The following is a 17,397-nucleotide window of genomic DNA, read 5'->3' on the forward strand; positions in this document are numbered from 1 at the left end:
GTATCAGCTTGGGCAAGCCTCGAGTTCCTGTTCTATAAGCTGGAAGTTTATGAAGGTTAAATGAGGCCATGTGTGAAAGCCCCTAGCCCAGGGGCCAGGGACACCCAGTAATAGGAGGTGATTGATCAGGGATTGGCCTGGCAGAGTGCCTACATTCCGTAGACTTCAGATTCTAAAAGCTCTCGCTTTGAATGTTGGCTCTTCCACCTATTGGTTGGACATTCTGTGCAAGTGTCTTAACCTCTCTGAATGTTAGCTTCCTTGTCAGGATGGAAACAACAGCCTCCACCAAACTCACAGAGCCGTTGGAAGAATCCTGTCAATGGGTCCTAAGAGCTTAGCCCGTGCTAGGAAGGGTGACTGCTTAGAAAGAGATGGTTCTTGATGCTCTTTTTTCTTTTTCTTCTTCTATGAAAAGAATAGCCCATGAGAAGGAAGGATAGAGGTAGCTATTTCCCCCTTAGGGGAAAACTCTAGACAGGAAACTGGACTGGGGCAAGGAACGTGCAGCCCTTGGAGAAGAATGCGTGGCCTGTAACACGGGTCACTGAATGATCTCGCAGAGCAAGCTCACCGCGGCTTCCTGCGCCACCTGGGCTGAAGGTAGCCTCCCCTTGCCTGTGTTCAGTGTTTGGATCAAACTCCCCCTGAAAGGGAAGGCATTCTCCACTTGAGCTGAGGGCAGTTCTTTCTGAAGAGTTTTGCTTTCTTTAGGCAGGGAACCAACAGCCTTTTGAATCTGGTGAAATAGTTTTCATAGCCTTTAGACGTAATAAGGCTCGTTACTTCTTAACTGTGTATCCTTGAGTAAGTGGACTCATCTCTCTGAATCTATTTCTTCATTTTAAAAAAACTCGGTAGGGCTTCCCGGGTGGCGCAGTGGTTGAGAGTCTGCCTGCCAATGCAGGGGACACGGGTTCGAGCCCTGGTCTGGGAGGATCCCACATGCGCGGAGCAACTAGGCCTGTGCGCCACAACTACTGAGCCTCCGCGTCTGGAGCCTGTGCTCCGCGACAAGAGAGGCCGTGATAGTGAGAGGCCCGCGCACCGCGATGAAGAGTGGCCCCCGCTTGCCACAAGTAGAGAAAGCCCTCGCACAGAAACGAAGACCCAACACAGCAAAAATAAAGTAATTAATTAATAAACCCCTACCCCCAACATCTAAAAAAAAAAAAAAAAAAATCGGAAAAGTAATGCCTCTCCGCAGGGTTTTCATGTAAACGAACACTCAGTGCCATATCGAGTGCATAGCTAACTATTGTGGTGATGGAGAAAAGAGGGCCTCCAAGGGGGGTGGTCTCTGCCTCTCTTCATCCTTCTCATCCCTGGGCAGAGCCAGGAAGTGACCTCAAGTTTAACTCTGGGCCCCTCGTGGGTGGAGGACATATTAGCTGATTGGATACTAAGGGTGGTTGGGAAATGGGGGCCTTAAAGAATTTCTGATTCCTCAAAAAGTTAAACACAGAATTACCATATGACCCAGCAATTCTATTTCCAGATATATACCCCAAAGAACTGAAAACAGGTCTTCTAATAAATACTTGCACATGAATATTCATAGAACACTATTTACGACAGCCAGAAGGTGGAAAGAACCCAAAGTCCATCGATGGTTGAATAAATAAAATGTGATAAATGTGGTATATCCATAAAATGGAATAGTATGCAGCCATAAAAAGGAATGAAGTGCCGACACAGGCTATAGCATGGGTGCACCTCGAAAACTTTTCATTTAAGTGAAAGAGGCCAGACACAAAAGGTCACATATTGTAGGATTCCATTTATATGAAATATTTAGAATGAGTGAATCCATAAAGTCAGAAAGCACGTCAGTGCTTTCCAGGGGCTTAGGAGAGAGTCAAATGAGGAGTGGCTGCTTCATGGGTGCAGGGTTTCTTTGGGGGGATGGAAATGTTCTGGAACTAGATAGAGTTGACGGTCACACAACCTCGTCAATGTTCAAAATGCCACCGGATGGTACATTGAAAAATGGTTACTTTTAGGTTATATCAATTTTACCTCAATTAAAAAAAAAATCTCCCTCTACTAATGTATGTACTAATGTACTAATGTATGTACATAATGTACTAATGGGTGTCTTGATGCCAGACTGGAGAAAACAGAAGAAAAAGGAGGGGGTGATTGCTGAAGCACTGATTAAAAGTGTGCACTTTGAGGGCAGAGCAGTCTCCTAAGTCTCTTTAATGGAGATAAGGAAGGCAAGAGCTACGTATGTGGGAAACAGCAGTTCACCAGATAAACAACAACGCAAGAGACGCCCGCCATTGGCTTCTCAGGAAGGGGCAGCAGCTCGGATTTTTTTTTTTTAAAGTCAGTCGACACGTGAAGTGTGCAAACACCACTGTGGATTCTTTTGTTCCCGCCACCCCCACCCCCCGACCCTCTCCATCAGCTCACTCCGCTTGGCACACGGCCTATTTTCCGAACAGCAGCTGCGTACAGTTGAATAGTAAATCAAACACCCTAAAAACCCGTTGTTTTAAAACAATGTCTCAGATTTCCCAGATATTTCATCTCTCTTTTCCTTCCCCCAAACCCTTGCCTCAGACAGCAGTGGGAATCAGCTCATTCAGGTACGAGCCTCCGTCCTGTTTGCCGGGGATTCACGAGTTGCTTCCCACTGCGAAGTGTTTTCGGGGCAGAATTTACAGGCAGAGAATATTTCAGGCTGATCCCGTGTGCTGTTAGGAAATCTGTTGTCAACAAATGCTCTTGAGCGGGAAAGGATTGGGTGGCTAAGGTTTTCTGGGGATACGTATCCCCAGGATGAGCCTCAAGATTTTAAGGATTTTGGCACCATGACATCTCCCCAGTCCCTTGGTTCTTGGGAGCCATTCTACAGAAAGCCCATCCTGGCAGCCCCCAGCGAAGGCTATGCCGGTTCCCAACTCACTGTCTGGGGTGGGGAGAAGTTTCCTAGGGAAAGTGTCATGTGGCTGTGGGGAGGGCTTTTCCCCGAGGGGCAGTGCCGGGCTTCCTGGCAGACCCCACCGCCATGCCCCGCGTACGCACACACTCACAAGCCCTGGCCCCGCGGGTGCTGGCTCAGCCTCCAACTTCACTTAAGTCAGGGTTTCTCAGCCTCAACACTGTTGGCACCTGGGTCAGGTCATTCTTTGTCGGGGGAGTTGTTAAAGCTCAGAAAGGTCAGACGGCTCATCAAAGTCAGATGGCTGTTAAGTCACAGAGTTGATCAGGTATTCACTCAGCAAACGTTTTATACCACCTATCGTGGAGTGAGCTTTATTACAGGCACTGCCGGCCAGCAAATATTTATTGAACATCTATAAGATGTCAATATTATAGATACACGAAAGAGCAAGACATGCCTTCTCATTGTGGAGGAGACAGAAAATAAACATGTGTACGACGTTCAGCATCATCGTTGGCCTCTACCAGATTCTAGTAGCATCCCCTGTCGGGACGACCAGAAATTGCTCCAGACGGTGTCACTTGTCGCCCAGGGAAGGGGGAGGGCAAGATCGTCCCCTGCTGAAAACCACTGACATCGAGGGAATTTAAGAAAACAACCTTAAAGTGAGGTGGAGTCACCTGAGTTAAAGCAGAAATCTGTCTGTCCAGAGAGAAACAAATGTATTCCAGAGATGAGCTCTCTTCGGAAGGAATATTCAGAGATGAGAGCTACCGGGGCTGTGACACAGCTAGCCCTGCTGAGAAGGACGGCAGCATTTCCGTCAGTAATTGGACCAGCCAGTTTCTCTGCCATTTGCCCTATTTGACCACTGGTTTATCGTCAGTGTCCCCCATTAAACAGTAACATCTGTGAGACCAGGGCCTTTGTCCCCCTAGGTAAGTGTACGATCCCCAGAACCTAGAACCGTGCCAGACACAAATGCCAGAGGGTAAATGACAGAATGAATAAATCCAGATAATCTGCTTGTGAGACTTCTGTGACTTCTACTCCTCTCTTTGTGACCCTCTCTCATTTCTCCCCGCTTTGTCTTCTGGCCTTTTTTCTCCCCCCTCGGTACCAAAACATACACGTGCACACATGCTCAAGGTCAAAAGCAGATACACTCATCCTCCCACAAACAGACGCACATACCCACCAACATACCAGCAGGAAATTAGAAGGAAAGACCAAAACACATCCTTGACTCAGTGTTCTGAGAAAATCAACCATCCCAAACCCAACAGCAGATTATACTGGAAATCAGCTGGCCTTTGAGCTTCTTGGCAGTTGTCGATTTGTCACAATTGGAGGGCTTGATGCCCTCACCACGAGGTCACCAGAAGTTCTGTGTTCAGGTCAAGAAACTGTGTGACCCTTTGCATTCGGAGTAACACACTTTACCGTCACATTTACAGTGGAAAATAACATGAAAAGGCCGCCCCCCACCCCTGCCACCAAAATAAATAAACCAGTAAATCACACACACACACACACCAGCTCTGTGGTTTTGAAGCCCATATAAAGCGGTTCCATTCTCTTGGCAAAGACTATAAAAGGCTGGCAGGGCCAGCAGAGAGGCAGTTCAGAAAACATAATCTTTTATTTACCCAGATAAATATGATACTGGCTACATAAATTTGAAGGCACTTTGTTAAACACTTTATATGCTGTACTGCACCCAAAAGGCCATAACTGCCTTTCGATTAAGGACAATGATTGGGGAAGAGCACACCAGGCAAATAAATAAATTATATGTATTTATTTATTTTTAACATGCTTTGCTAGACAGGCCACAAGGCCTCTCTCAGGTAACACACACCTGGCAACCTAAACTAAAAAGGGACCTCTTGATAGGAAAGAACTGAGCTTCCCTTCCCTCTCCTCCTGGGCTGTGGCTGAACATCTGTCCGTCTGCCGTTCTGGGTGAAACAGAGGAAGTTTAGATCTAGTGGCCGCTGTGCTGTATCAAAGCAGCCACCTCCTTTTCCAAAATCTGTGCAGAAGGACTGTTACAAATTAGGAAGCAGTCTTATAAATGCATAGATTCAAACCCCAAACTGTATTTGAGTAAGAGCCAGGATATTCATGGAATACAGAGGGTGAGTCTGAGAAATGAGTAGAGTTTAGAATCCTTCCCAAATGCCAGCAGATCTCCTGTGACCAGGAGTATTAAGGTGTTCCCTGGACTGGCACAGGCTCTGAGGGAACCCCTCTTAATTTTTACAGGTTCCTTTGCTCTTTGCATCCCCCCCCCCATAGCATGTATTGAGCATTATGTAAGTGTCAGCTTGTTCTAAACACTTTGTGTGGCAGTAATGTTATCCAGAATGCAATGAGGTACTATTGTTATCCATGTTTTACAAATAAAGAATTACGACCTAGGGAGTTTAGGTAAATCTCCCAAGTTAACACAGCCGGTAAGTGGTGACAAGGGGATTTGAATCCATGTCATCCTCCGTCAAAGCCAACACTCTTTAAACTACAGCTGTGTGTTTTACTAGATACGCCCTTTCTACCAAGGGTGCTCCCAACCCCTCCATGGCTTCAGTCATCATCTCTGTGACAGCCATCAAGAATATTTCAATTTCCATACCAGCTCCAGTCCATTGGTAATGGCTGCCTGAATCATGGTGCTTAAGCAGCCAGGCTCAATGGGAAAAAAAAAAAAAATCTGCAATTGATTACTGATGCCTGTTCTGGGTGCAGAAGGGGCAGTTTGTGGCACATATGCTACCTATTTGCATGTTCAGTTTCCATTGCCAATGAATACTTTATCTTCTGAACTCCGAAGCCAGATTTTCAACTGCCACTGAGCTATCCCACTGGGATATCCTATTGACATCTCAGACTCCCCAAATCTGGCCTCTTCTCTCATGATCCCCAATGAGGTTTAAAAAATATTCACCCAGATTTCAAGCTGGAAACCTGAGAGCTGAGCTGAGCTCTTTTCTCTCCTTCATTCAGTACTCTATAATCAATCGTGCATCTTTTCCATTCTGCTTTTCAAAAATCGTGAAGGTTACCTGTGAGCTATCACATTCTCACTCCTTGAGTCTAGGATAGGCCTCCGTTTACACTATTTCAAGAACCAACTAACCAGTGTTCCTGCCTCCAGATCTGCCAGTTCACTGCCAACTCTTCTTTCTGAAGCATGAATCTGGATATATATATCCCTTGCCCAGTACCTTTGTGGCTCCCCTAAGGTCCAGACTCTTCAGCTGGCATATGAGACCCTTTACCACGAGTTCTTATTCTAACTGTTCAGATACCTCCCTTGCCCCTGAGTCATCCCGTCACACGTTACCTGTGCTTCAGCACCCACCCTGCTCTCCCATCCCATCATCATTCATGCCCGTGTGTCCTTGCACAAACTCTTTCTCCCACTAAGAGTATCCTGCACAGTGTAGTGATTCTTCACAGAGACCTCCATGCCCTTGCTTGGCAGGAGCCAACCATCACAGATTACACCCTCAGCTCTAAGAAGCGTTGTCTGGAGGAGCCAGAGTAGCCACAACACGCCCATCGACAGAGGGGCTGGGCCTTACCCTGGCCTGTCCTTTCCTGAGTCTCCTTCAGAGCAGCAGCTGTTAGGATGGGATTTACAGCCTATACATCCATAAACAAAGGTATCCTTCAGAGAGTGTACCCATGGAAGCTGGATGGTGAGACCCATGACCCTGAGTTACCCCCAACAGTGTCCCCAGGCACCTTGGCTGATGGGTTTTTGCACCAGCTTACAGTTTACCATTTCGGGGCACACACCTCACACCAGCCTCATGGCATTTGGCATTGATACAAAAATGCAACCTCCTTGAGGGCAGGGGCCAGTTAGAAACATCTTTACCCTCCTGTTATACCTGGACTTGGAACCTGTTACAAGGCAGGCAGTCAAGAAATGGTCGTCCATGGACTTAGTGGGGTGAACCAGAAAATAGATGAATCTGTCTCAGCATTGTCGCTTATTAGCTAGGGGATCTTGGTTTAATTTTGTAACCTCTCTACTTCTGTTTCTTCAGCCACAGAACTGGGATAATAGTAGTGCCATATTTAGGGGTTCTTCAGACTTTGTTATCAGTGAGTAGCGGATGGGTGGGTGGATGGATGGATGGATGGGTAGATGAATATTCCTGTTGATGAACAGTGGATTAACAGATAAATGAGTTATTTAATAGATTCACTTAATACATGTTTAGTTAAAGAGAAGTGAGTGCCAAAAGCCACCACCAGTCACACACTAAATAAAGTGACCCAAACACAAAGTGACCTGGTCCCTCAGGAAACAGTCAAATAACAGTAACTTCTGCAGGCCTAGGGATGGTGTGGAGGTTCCCTCTGGGCACTCTTTTCACCAGATACCCTTCCCATGAAGAAAGGGGCAGGGAAGTGGGGGAGGGGAAGGGGGCAGAGATGAAGGAAGGGACAGGATGGCAAAAGCGCACACATGCGCACATGCTCAGAGGAACAACTTACAGCCGAGCCCTCCTGTCACTTCACCCTAAGCCTCTGCCCTTACCCCGAGCCTCCCTGGGAACAGTGTACGGGTCCGAGGTTTTCTCTTGCAGAAGAAGGTGGTGCAGACAGGATCTTGAGCTCCCAGTCGCCCTGCTCTTAAGTTGATCTGTCAGCTCGGTAGCGCTTGTGTGTGTGAAGGCAAGCAGGTGGAGAGACACAGAAGAGGACCTCTCTGAATGCTTCTTCTCTAACCTATTAGAGGTCACCCCTCACCTGCCTCGCATCGCTCACCTGTGGCTAAAAGGCCTAACCCACTCTGAGAACCCAGATTCTCCTGTTGGGAGCTTTACGGACCCCCAGGACTTCTCTGGCCCCTCCCGGCTCGGCCGTATCAGCTGAGTAATCTCCCTGAGCGTTCTGACACACAGCTGCAAGAGATGAAAACTGTACTGTTGATAGCTGAAACTTTGGATAAGATTACATGGTTTTGAATATCTTGATGACATATTTGTCTGAAAAGTCTTTTAGAGGACAGCCTAATATAAATGCGCGGAAATGTTTCTAATGACTAGCATTTGTCTACAGACTTCGTTGGAGAAATTAGCATTCATGTGTCTCTGGATGTCATTTGCATTTGTATGTGGGGACCAACTTTTGAATAATCATCTCTTCCAGCCCAGAAGTGTTAACTATTTACTCCGAACACAGGCTGGTTTCCTTCCCAGGCTATCCGGCTGGGTCTGTGATGTCCAGAAATAGGTAATCTTGTAAAGGACGTATATCCCATGGCTCCAAGACCACTGGGACCTTCTAAGGAGTCGTCAGATACCATTTGCCCTAAGCAAATATTTACTCGCTCTGCTCTGTTCTGGCCTCACCCACCCCACTGTTTTAATCACCTCCCCTCATCCCAGCCAACCTTGGTTCTTGCTACGAGCTCCAGACCTCCTAGGTTGAAGGCTGAGACCTATCTGGTCGCAAGTATACTTGGGATTCTCCCCAGGACAACACAGATTCCACTGAAACTCCACGGAAAGGAGCTAGCGTGTGCAGGCAGCATGGGTCCCATTCCCTTCTGTGGTTTCCCAGGTCCTTTGGCTGAATTCCAGGGTAATTTTCCTGGTCCAGCTTTGCTTTAAGTAGAAGGAGAAGACAAGGTCTGGAAAAAGCCAAGCAGAGCTAAGTGCTCACAAGGCTCTGATCTGCTCTGGGATGTCCAGGAAGAAAATTAACCTCTGTAGGCATCAGTTTTTTCATCCGTAATGTGGGGAGGTAATTCTACCAACTACCCAGAGTTAAAAAGGCAAGAGTTGATCATGCACCTAAAATCCCAGGACTGGGCACACAGTAGACACTCAGTAAATGTTCCTTTCCTGCCCTGTCGCCTCAGTATTTCCTAGCACGCCGTCAGCAACAGCGTTGAGGCTCCTAATGGCAACTTTAGCAAAGAGCAAAAAATGATGCGCTGGTTTCAGCGTGAGATTCATTCGGGAGAGTGTCGCAGAGGGCGCGTTCGTTTGGGGATAGCTGGACAGCTTGGGAGTCATTCTCTTTGTGAGCTCTGGGTCTCCAGTACAATTTCCCTGCGCACGTTCATTCTCCGAGGTCTTACCCGTCCGTGTCAGAAGTAACTCCGGACTGTTCTGCCTGAGAGGGTTACTCTGGAGGCAAGAGGCCCAGTGTCAGGTGAGGCCCCGCGTGGCTCTGCTTTGGGGCCTAGCACCTTGCACAAAGTAGGCGCTTCATGAACGCCGGGTAAGTGAGTTGGTGTGAGTTCGTCAATCTCGGCAGCGCCATGCTGTCTCCTCCTAGAATGTGGAGCAGGAATACTGATGGACTACGTTCCAAGAGATAAGTATCTCTAACAGTAAATGAACAGCAACAACAATTGTAACAGTTCTGGAGCCCTCGGTCCAGGCCAGACTTTGTGCTGTGTGCTGTATGGTGCCATCTGGTTTTGACGCACAACAGACCACCCAGCCATCAGCTGTCATCTCCCATCCCAGTGGGAACTTGGATGCAGAATGCGAAGAGGTGTTTGCTGTTTCTTCCACTCAGCCTGCCCCTTCTCTGCTTTGAGGTAAAGCACAAGTAGCTGATTTCAGACATCACCCTCTCTTACAAATATCCCCCAGACTCCCAGGTTTGGGGGGATCTGTGCTCCCAAATATGGCCACGTGCAACCTTCTAGAGACTCCGAGAGCCGGAAGATGAAAGATGATGGTAACCCTATATGTAATTACAAATGGCAACTCTGTCAGACTGGAAGTGAACAAATGAAGTCCAACAAAGTTCACCTTTTTCCACGATAGCGACTCATTTGTGTTTTCAGTTGCTGTCAATAGAAACAACCTCGGAGTCGAGGGGTGGGCAGAGCTGCTCTGCTGATACCCGGAGCCCGTGCCCTGCCTGTGATTCGACTTGGCGCCGGTCCTGGGGCATCCCAGCTTCCTTATCACAGGACGTGTTACTCCCATCCGAAGCTCAGGCTTGCTTGTCTGTCTGTCCAGTGCCTGGAAACCTCCGGGAGGACAGGCGCTGGTGTTGAGATGAAGAGGGTGAAGGAATGTCTGCAGAATGAATGAACATGTTCATCTGCAGTGTCCTCTCAACCTGCTGGTGTGTCCCAACCGGCAAACGACTGTTCTGGGGTCTTTTGCTCTGTGTCTCTCTGTCTCCCTCTCTCTGTGTCTCTCTCTGACTCTGTCTCCGTTTCTCTCTGTCTCTGTCTTTGTCTTTTTCTCTCTGTCTCTCTTTGTCTTTGTTTCTCTGTCTCTCTGTCTCTCTCTCAGGATGATGCTGACAAGGAGGGAGGGAAGGAGCATTGAAACCTGATTTGTAAGAATTATTCGATCTGTTTCCATCTTTCTGTTGGGCCTCACGTGAGCACCCCGACAAGTTCTCTGCCGCCATGTTAATGTTCCGGGCGATGCTCTCTGGCGGCGCACATCTCATGCCAGAGACAACGCCTGCTCCCAAAGAATCCCAGGCCACGTCCCACCCTTCCTGTGTCTGCAAAGGCACATCGGGAGAGGCAGAGCTGATCTTCCTTGAAGCCTGGGTTGCTGAGGGGTTTTTTTCTTGGACACTGTGCCTTGAGGACATTCTTATGTGCCTCTTGCCAAACCTGAAACTTGATGTTGGGATTGTTGGTGATCCTCTGAGAGTCAGAAGTGGCACCAGAACACACCTGACCACTCCCAAAAGCACATTTCCCAAGCACCAGAAAACTACACCTTGTCCTCAGGGTAGGATCAGCTCGGCAGAATGGCCCAGAATCTTCCAGCATCACTTTTCATTGTTATCCTGAAAGAAACAAATTAACCTGCAGATGTGGCTACTGTAGCCTCTATTTTGACTGAGCTGATTGGTCCACTGGCGCAAACACATCATTAAATGAATATACACATAATGTATTCATATATAATTGATGTGTATGTATACTTTCCCCTTTCTTTTGCCACTAGCCATTTGTTTTTAATTTATTTATTTGTTGGTTGGTTTATTTATTTATTTTTGGCTGCGTTGAGTCTTCGTTGCTGCGCGCAGGCTTCCTCTAGTTGTGGTGAGCGGGGGCTACTCTTCGTTGCAGTGCGCTGGCTTCTCATTGCAGTGGCTTCTCTTGTTGTGGAGCTCGGGCTCTAGGCACACGGGCTTCAGTAGTTGTGGCTCGCGGGCTCTAGAGAGCAGGCTCAGTAGTTGTGGCACACGGGCTTAGTTGCTCCGCGGCATGTGGGATCTTCCCAGACCAGGGCGCGAACCCGTGTCCCCTGCATTGGCAGGCGGATTCTTAACCTCTGCGCCGCCAGGGAAGTCCGCCATTTGTTTTAAATATCTACTGACTGCCAATCACATGGCTCCTCCTCGCACTATTATTTGAGACGTGGACTGATTTAAAGAAAAATATATAAGTATCTCCCTCCGACACACCATTGATTCCACCCACATCCCTTAAGGAGATGTATATTCCTACAGTTTCGATCACATAACTTATTGATGAAAAGGATACAGTGACAAAACTGACACTGCGTTTTCGTCCCCAGAGTGTAATTCTCTGGGGGATTTTTTTTGTTTGTTGGTTTTTTGGGGGTTTTTTTGCGGTACGCGGGCCTCTCACCGCTGTGGCCTCTCCCGTTGCGGAGCACAGGCTCCGGACGTGCAGGCTCGGCAGCCGTGGCTCACAGGCCCAGCCGCTCCGCGGCATGTGGGATCCTCCCGGACCGGGGCACGAACCCGCGTCCCCTGCATCGGCAGGCGGACTCTCAACCACTGCGCCACCAGGGAAGCCCTCTGGGGGATTTTTAAGAGGAAACACCAGGGAGGCTATTTCTAATCTTCTGTCAAGACATTTAGAGCATGGGCTGAGTAGTGAGGATGGGTGAGCAGTGAGGCGCTGAGTATAAAGGTAGAGAACTACCTGGCAAAGGGGCCGACGTGAGAACCCCATCTTCACGTGCTCCATGGAAGCCTCTGGAACATTCACTGATGGGGGTAATTGTAACAGCACAAAGGACTGGGGGAAGGGTGTTAACAGCCTCTTTGCCCTCATTCAACTTTGTGTCTCTGTTGGGCTCTGCCTCCACCCAGCCCCACCCCCGCCAGGTCCAGTCTCTGCTTCTCCCCACTCAGCTCTGGGCTCTGGGCTCTGGGAGACAGATCAGTGTAGACACGTGAGTGGGCTCGCCAAGCCCTCTGGCTTCCAGCTGGGTCAGGCCTCTGAGTAACACTGCGGGGCGGTGGGGTGAGCTCCTGCCTCCCAACCTGCAGGATCACTCGTGCCCTTGACTGAACGTTACAGCTATAGAGTCGGAGTCAGGCTGCCCTGTCCAGTCACCCACCTCTCTCTCTCTCTCTCCCTGTCTATCTGTCTCTTTCTCCCTTTCTCTCCATCTCTTTCTCTCTCTCCTCCCCTCTTCCCTGCATCTTGGAACGATGCGCCCTTTCCTTACCCTTTCAGGCAGCAAGCGGTGGTCCTGGCTCCCTGCAGTTGGAAACCCCAGGAAATGATACTTTGCCTTAAGGTTTTTCTATATCCTCTGTTCCTGTGCTCTGTAAACATTCCCTTTATTAAAACTACTCTTGGTTCCCCAGGCCCACTCCTTCTCGCTAGGACCCAAGAGGCACAAAGTTGTGGATCAGATAGAATCACATGGGTGTGCTCTTCCCAAGGTGCCCCAAGGTCCACCCGGAGTAGAGCCTCCTTTGTCTCTCTCCTCCTCTCCCCCGGATGCAGTCAGGGTTCTCTACAGAAGAACGTGAATGACCTTCACCCTTTTCCCAGGAGAGACCAGGCTGGGGTCCTGTGTACCTCAACAGGCCCTTAACTGCCTTCCCCAGCCCACCCCACAAGCTCTGGACCCCTGAATCAGAGCTGAGCTATGCGAAAGGGCAGAGCACGGACCAAAGTCAGAGGGCCTCTGCTCTTTTCCTGCCCTGTGACTTTGGGTTATACACATGCCTCCTCCTTGGGGATGATGTGACATTTCATCAAGTCAAGCCATGAATAATCTTGTAGCTGAGAAAGGCCACGTGACTCACTTCTCATACATAGAATATAAACGTTCCAGCGGTACCATCAATTTCCCTTTTGTTTTTACCACCTTGCAATGCAAACATGATGCCTAGCACTTCAGCAGCTACCTTGGGAAGATGAGGTGATAGCAAGAGGGGAAAGATGAGAATTGCAGAGCTGGTGAGATGGTGACCTTAATATTAGTAAGCCACTGAACTAATGCTAGCAATCAGATACCTCCACAACTGCGGTGTGTGTGTGCGCGTGCGCGCGCGCGCGCGCGTGAGAGAGAGAGAGAGAACATTAATCCTTCTTTGTTTAAGCCACCTCTTAATTAATTTTTCTGTTGTTTGCAGCCAAAGGCATTCCTATCTGAGATCGTAAATAATGTGTCAATAAAATAAAATCATTTCTTCTCCAACACCCCATTGGCTTTTTACATTGAAATCTGTGTAGTGTAGATTTTTTAAGTTAGAGAGTTAATCTGTTTAACCCCCTTTCACCCTCTTTTCAGCAGCTCCTGTAGCCCCTTGAGAGCAGATGCCACGTTGACATTTACATCCCTAAAGATCAACACCACAGTTTCCGTATAACTGGCATTCGATTAAAGATGGGCTTCAGAAGGTCCACGGAGGATAATACGGTAACTACCATTTATTGAAGGACTAATACATGCAAAGCATTTTCCAATTCTCATTTCAGACACATCATATCTCTACTGAGCAAGTATTTTTACCCTCATTTTACAGATGAAAATCCTGACGCTCAGAGAGTTTTCGTAATTTGGCCAAGATCCTGAAGCTTATAAATGACACAGAGAAAATGTGAAGCCCCAGTCTCCCAGCTCCCCTATAGACATCTTCCCTGTGAGACAAACAATTCAGAGTGTAGAAACCACCCCCTGGGACTTTTTCTCGTTTTAGCATCTGAAGATACCAACAGACCCAGCCAGGTGCCGACCTGCATTGAAGCAGGCTCTGCATTAAACCTTCAAAGGGTCTAGAATTCAATCCCCGGAGGGTTCAGAGGATGATGGTTTTGGGCTACTGAGAAAGTGGCCCTTTCCACTCTCTCATTTGCATGCTGGATGTCTACTGAAAGTTGCTATGGTGATCCGTTTGACCAGAAGTTTCCGCTGAATCATCCCAACACATATGAAAGCAGAGATGTGGTTTGGGGACCCAGAGCCCCGTAGCTGGGGGAAATGTCTCCATCTTTCACTTGTGACTCACTCGTGGTCACGCGTAGGCCCAGCTGGGACGAAAGCGAGACCTCTGGGACAGGTGTCGCTCCCTGGAGACGTTTTGCACAGCAGGGCACGCTGCAGTCGCCTCTGGGGACCCGAAGATTGGAGAGGGAAAGGTGGGAGCTGGCACCTGAGCCATGCCCTGCTCTGCAGGGTCATTCCGGGGCTCAGGTCTTCTAAGCAAATGTCTCGGTTTGGAGACCCCTAACAGCAGAGGCTGCAGTAGGCACTTGGGTTCAGGTAGTCTGTCTGAGAGCTGATCTGAAGAAGCAGAAGGGAAGGGGATTCTAAGCCAGCGTGAAGGGAGAGCCTTACCAGTGTGCTATCTGGGTGCTGCCGTGGGCGCTGCCCTGCTTTAGGATCTGTTTCTAGAGTAATTGGTGACAGAACACAGAGACGATGGAGCACGGGACTGGGAACACACAGACCTGTGTTCAGGTCTCCTCTCTGCTCGGCGCGGTCCTGGTTGTAGGCCTTGATTTCCCTATGCACAGAAATGTAGAAAAGAATACCTCGTGTGGCTTAAAAAGAAATCGTGTACACAGTGGAACCTGGTGCAGGGTCTAGCATGTGGCACATCTTCAGTCAGCTTTGTTTTCTCTCCTTCTCTTCACCAAAGAGATTCAGCTAAGTGATACTGCTGTTCTTGGCTGAGAACCAGGCGTAGGAGCTTATGGACAAACAGTTAATTTAAAAAATGTATAGATATGGGACTTCTCTGGCGGCGCAGTGGTTAAGAGTCCGCCTGCCAGTGCAGGGGACACGGGTTCGAGCCCTGACCCTGGAAGGTCCCACATGCCATGGAGCAATTAAGCCCGTGCGCCACGACTACTGAGCCTGCGCTCTAGAGCCCGCGAGCCACAACTACTGAGCCCTCGTGCCACAACTACTGAAGACTGCGTGCCTAGAGCCCGTGCTCCGCAACAAGAGAATCCACCACAATGAGAAGCCTGTGCACCACAACGAAGAGTAGCCCTCACTCGCCGCAACTAGAGAAAGCCCGCGCGCAGCAGCAAAGACCCAACGCAGCCAAAAATAAAATTAATGAATTAGTTTAAAAAATGTATAGCTAGATAGAAAGAGATTTAAACATAGCTCTCAAAAATTGCCCTTTATTTTGAAGTAAACGTTATTTGACATTTGATCTTCTTTTGAATTATGTCCCGTGTAACTAGATGAACATGGATATCTTTAGAGATAAACAATGTAGATGCATAGAGGAAGTGGTGCCTATTCCCTTTTTTTTTTTTTTTTTTTTTGCTACTTGGAGACATTTAAAGGATGCTACTGGTTGGGGTGCAGGGGGCTGTGTGGAACAGAATGTGGAAAAGTTGTCAAAGGAAAAACTCCAGGGCAGTCTGTTGGAGTGCATTAAAGGAGAGAGATTGCCATTCAAATGAAGATTTGATCTTTAAAAGTTATGTAACACGTTACATTAGCAACATGTTACATTTCTGTGTGGAAAGACAGGTACAGCTTTTCTAGAAAATACTTTGTCATATCAGCACCCTAAAATACGTATACCTTTTAGCCTGCATATTAGTCAGGGTTCTTCAGAGAAACAGACCCAATAGGATATGTATATATTTCCTGTTGGGTAACTATCTGTCTGTCAGTCAATCAATCAGTCAGATAATCTGCAAGCTGGAAACCCAGTAAAACTACTGGTGTCATTGAGTCTGAGTCCAAAGGCCTGAGAACCCAGGGAGCCGACTGTGTAGATCCCAGTCTGCAGGGATCTGGGATCCCCTTTTTTTTTTTAATTTTAAAAAAAAATTTATTTCTTTTATTTATTTATTTTTGGCTGCATTAGGTCTTCATTGCAGTGTGCGGGCTCGGGCAGTGAGATAGGAAGGAAAAAGGGGCTGGAGGGGCAGGGGTGAGGGAGGTGAATCCCTCCTCCCTCTGCCTTCTGTTCCACTCAGGCCCTCAACGGAGTCACCGATGCCCGCCCACACTGGGGAGGGCATCCACTTTACTGAGACCGCAGGTTCAAATGCTAAGCTCATCCAGAAATATCCTCACACCCAGAAATAATGTTTCATCTGGGCACCCCACGGTCAGCCAAGTGACACGTGAAATTAACCATCACAGCCTGGTAACCCCAGTTTTCTCTCTCTGTCTTACAGAGATTATCAGATATTCAGAAATGTACAAGGGTAGAGATCAAAGCAGTATGTATATTACTGAAAAATTGGAAAGTATTTTAAAGTCCCCCAGTAAGTAAAGTAAATTCTTTTAACGGATCATGTGATCAAGTACTATGTGGGCAGTAAAGACACTCTTGCCGAGAGTACTCAGTGATCAGGGGAGGCGCTGATGGTAGATTATGAACTGAAAAGTTGGTTGATAAAGAGTGCATCTGATTCCAGTTCCGTTAAACATACCCTTTCGTCATACAATTGCATATCTGTGTGTATATTTTTGTATACTCATTACCCAAAGAGTAACTTAGGGGGAGACACTATTAACAAGCACTGTTTCTAAGCGGTTCTCTTCCCTTTGTTCTTGCTCCTGTTTGTACTTTCCAGAGTTTCCATAAGGAGTAGAAAACACTGTCCTAATCAGAGAAGGTAAACGATAGCTGTGGTTTCTAAAGATGCTGAAGAAGTCAGACGTTAGATTCCTGCTCCTTCTGCTTCGGCCTCGTCTCTCTTCAGGATACAGCCGGATCTGCCCCCGGAAGGTGAGGGTCAGGTGAGCTGCAGGGCCACAGGGGTCAGGACACTGTGCTTTGATGTGTGGCCTCCGACCCCCAGGACAGAACAGTGTGGAAGGCAGCCATCAGAGGACAGCGTGGAGGGTTGGTTAGTCTCCCCAGGACTCAGGGGTGTGACACATTACAGTGCCTGCTGTCGCCTTGGACCTTTGGGGGTGCGTCCTTGACCGTGCAAAGAGGATGAAAGCTAGAAGCCCCCCGCATCCTAACCTCCTTACCGGCTGTGTTTTCTCTCCTTTGATGGCACCTCCATTTCCATATCCCTCCGCCTTTCTCTGTGGCCCCCACCTGTGTCGTCCAGCCGGCTCCAGGCCCACCGGTCTGCTTCCACTCACACCAACATCTCGTGTCCCTCACTGACAATGCCAGAGGGTCACAGAGAGAGAGTGACCACGATTCCACCCACCGCAGAGATTTGTGAGACCCACGAAAACATCAGAATTGTAGTCAGGAGACCGTGTGGTTTGAATCTCTCTCTCCCTCTCCCTCTCCCTCTCCCTCTCCCTCTCCCCCTCCCTCCCCTTCCCTTCCCC

The sequence above is a fragment of the Lipotes vexillifer genome, unplaced genomic scaffold (genome assembly GCF_000442215.2).
Source record: "Lipotes vexillifer unplaced genomic scaffold, Lipotes_vexillifer_v1.1 scaffold443, whole genome shotgun sequence".
Classification (NCBI taxonomy): Eukaryota; Metazoa; Chordata; class Mammalia; order Artiodactyla; family Lipotidae; genus Lipotes; species Lipotes vexillifer.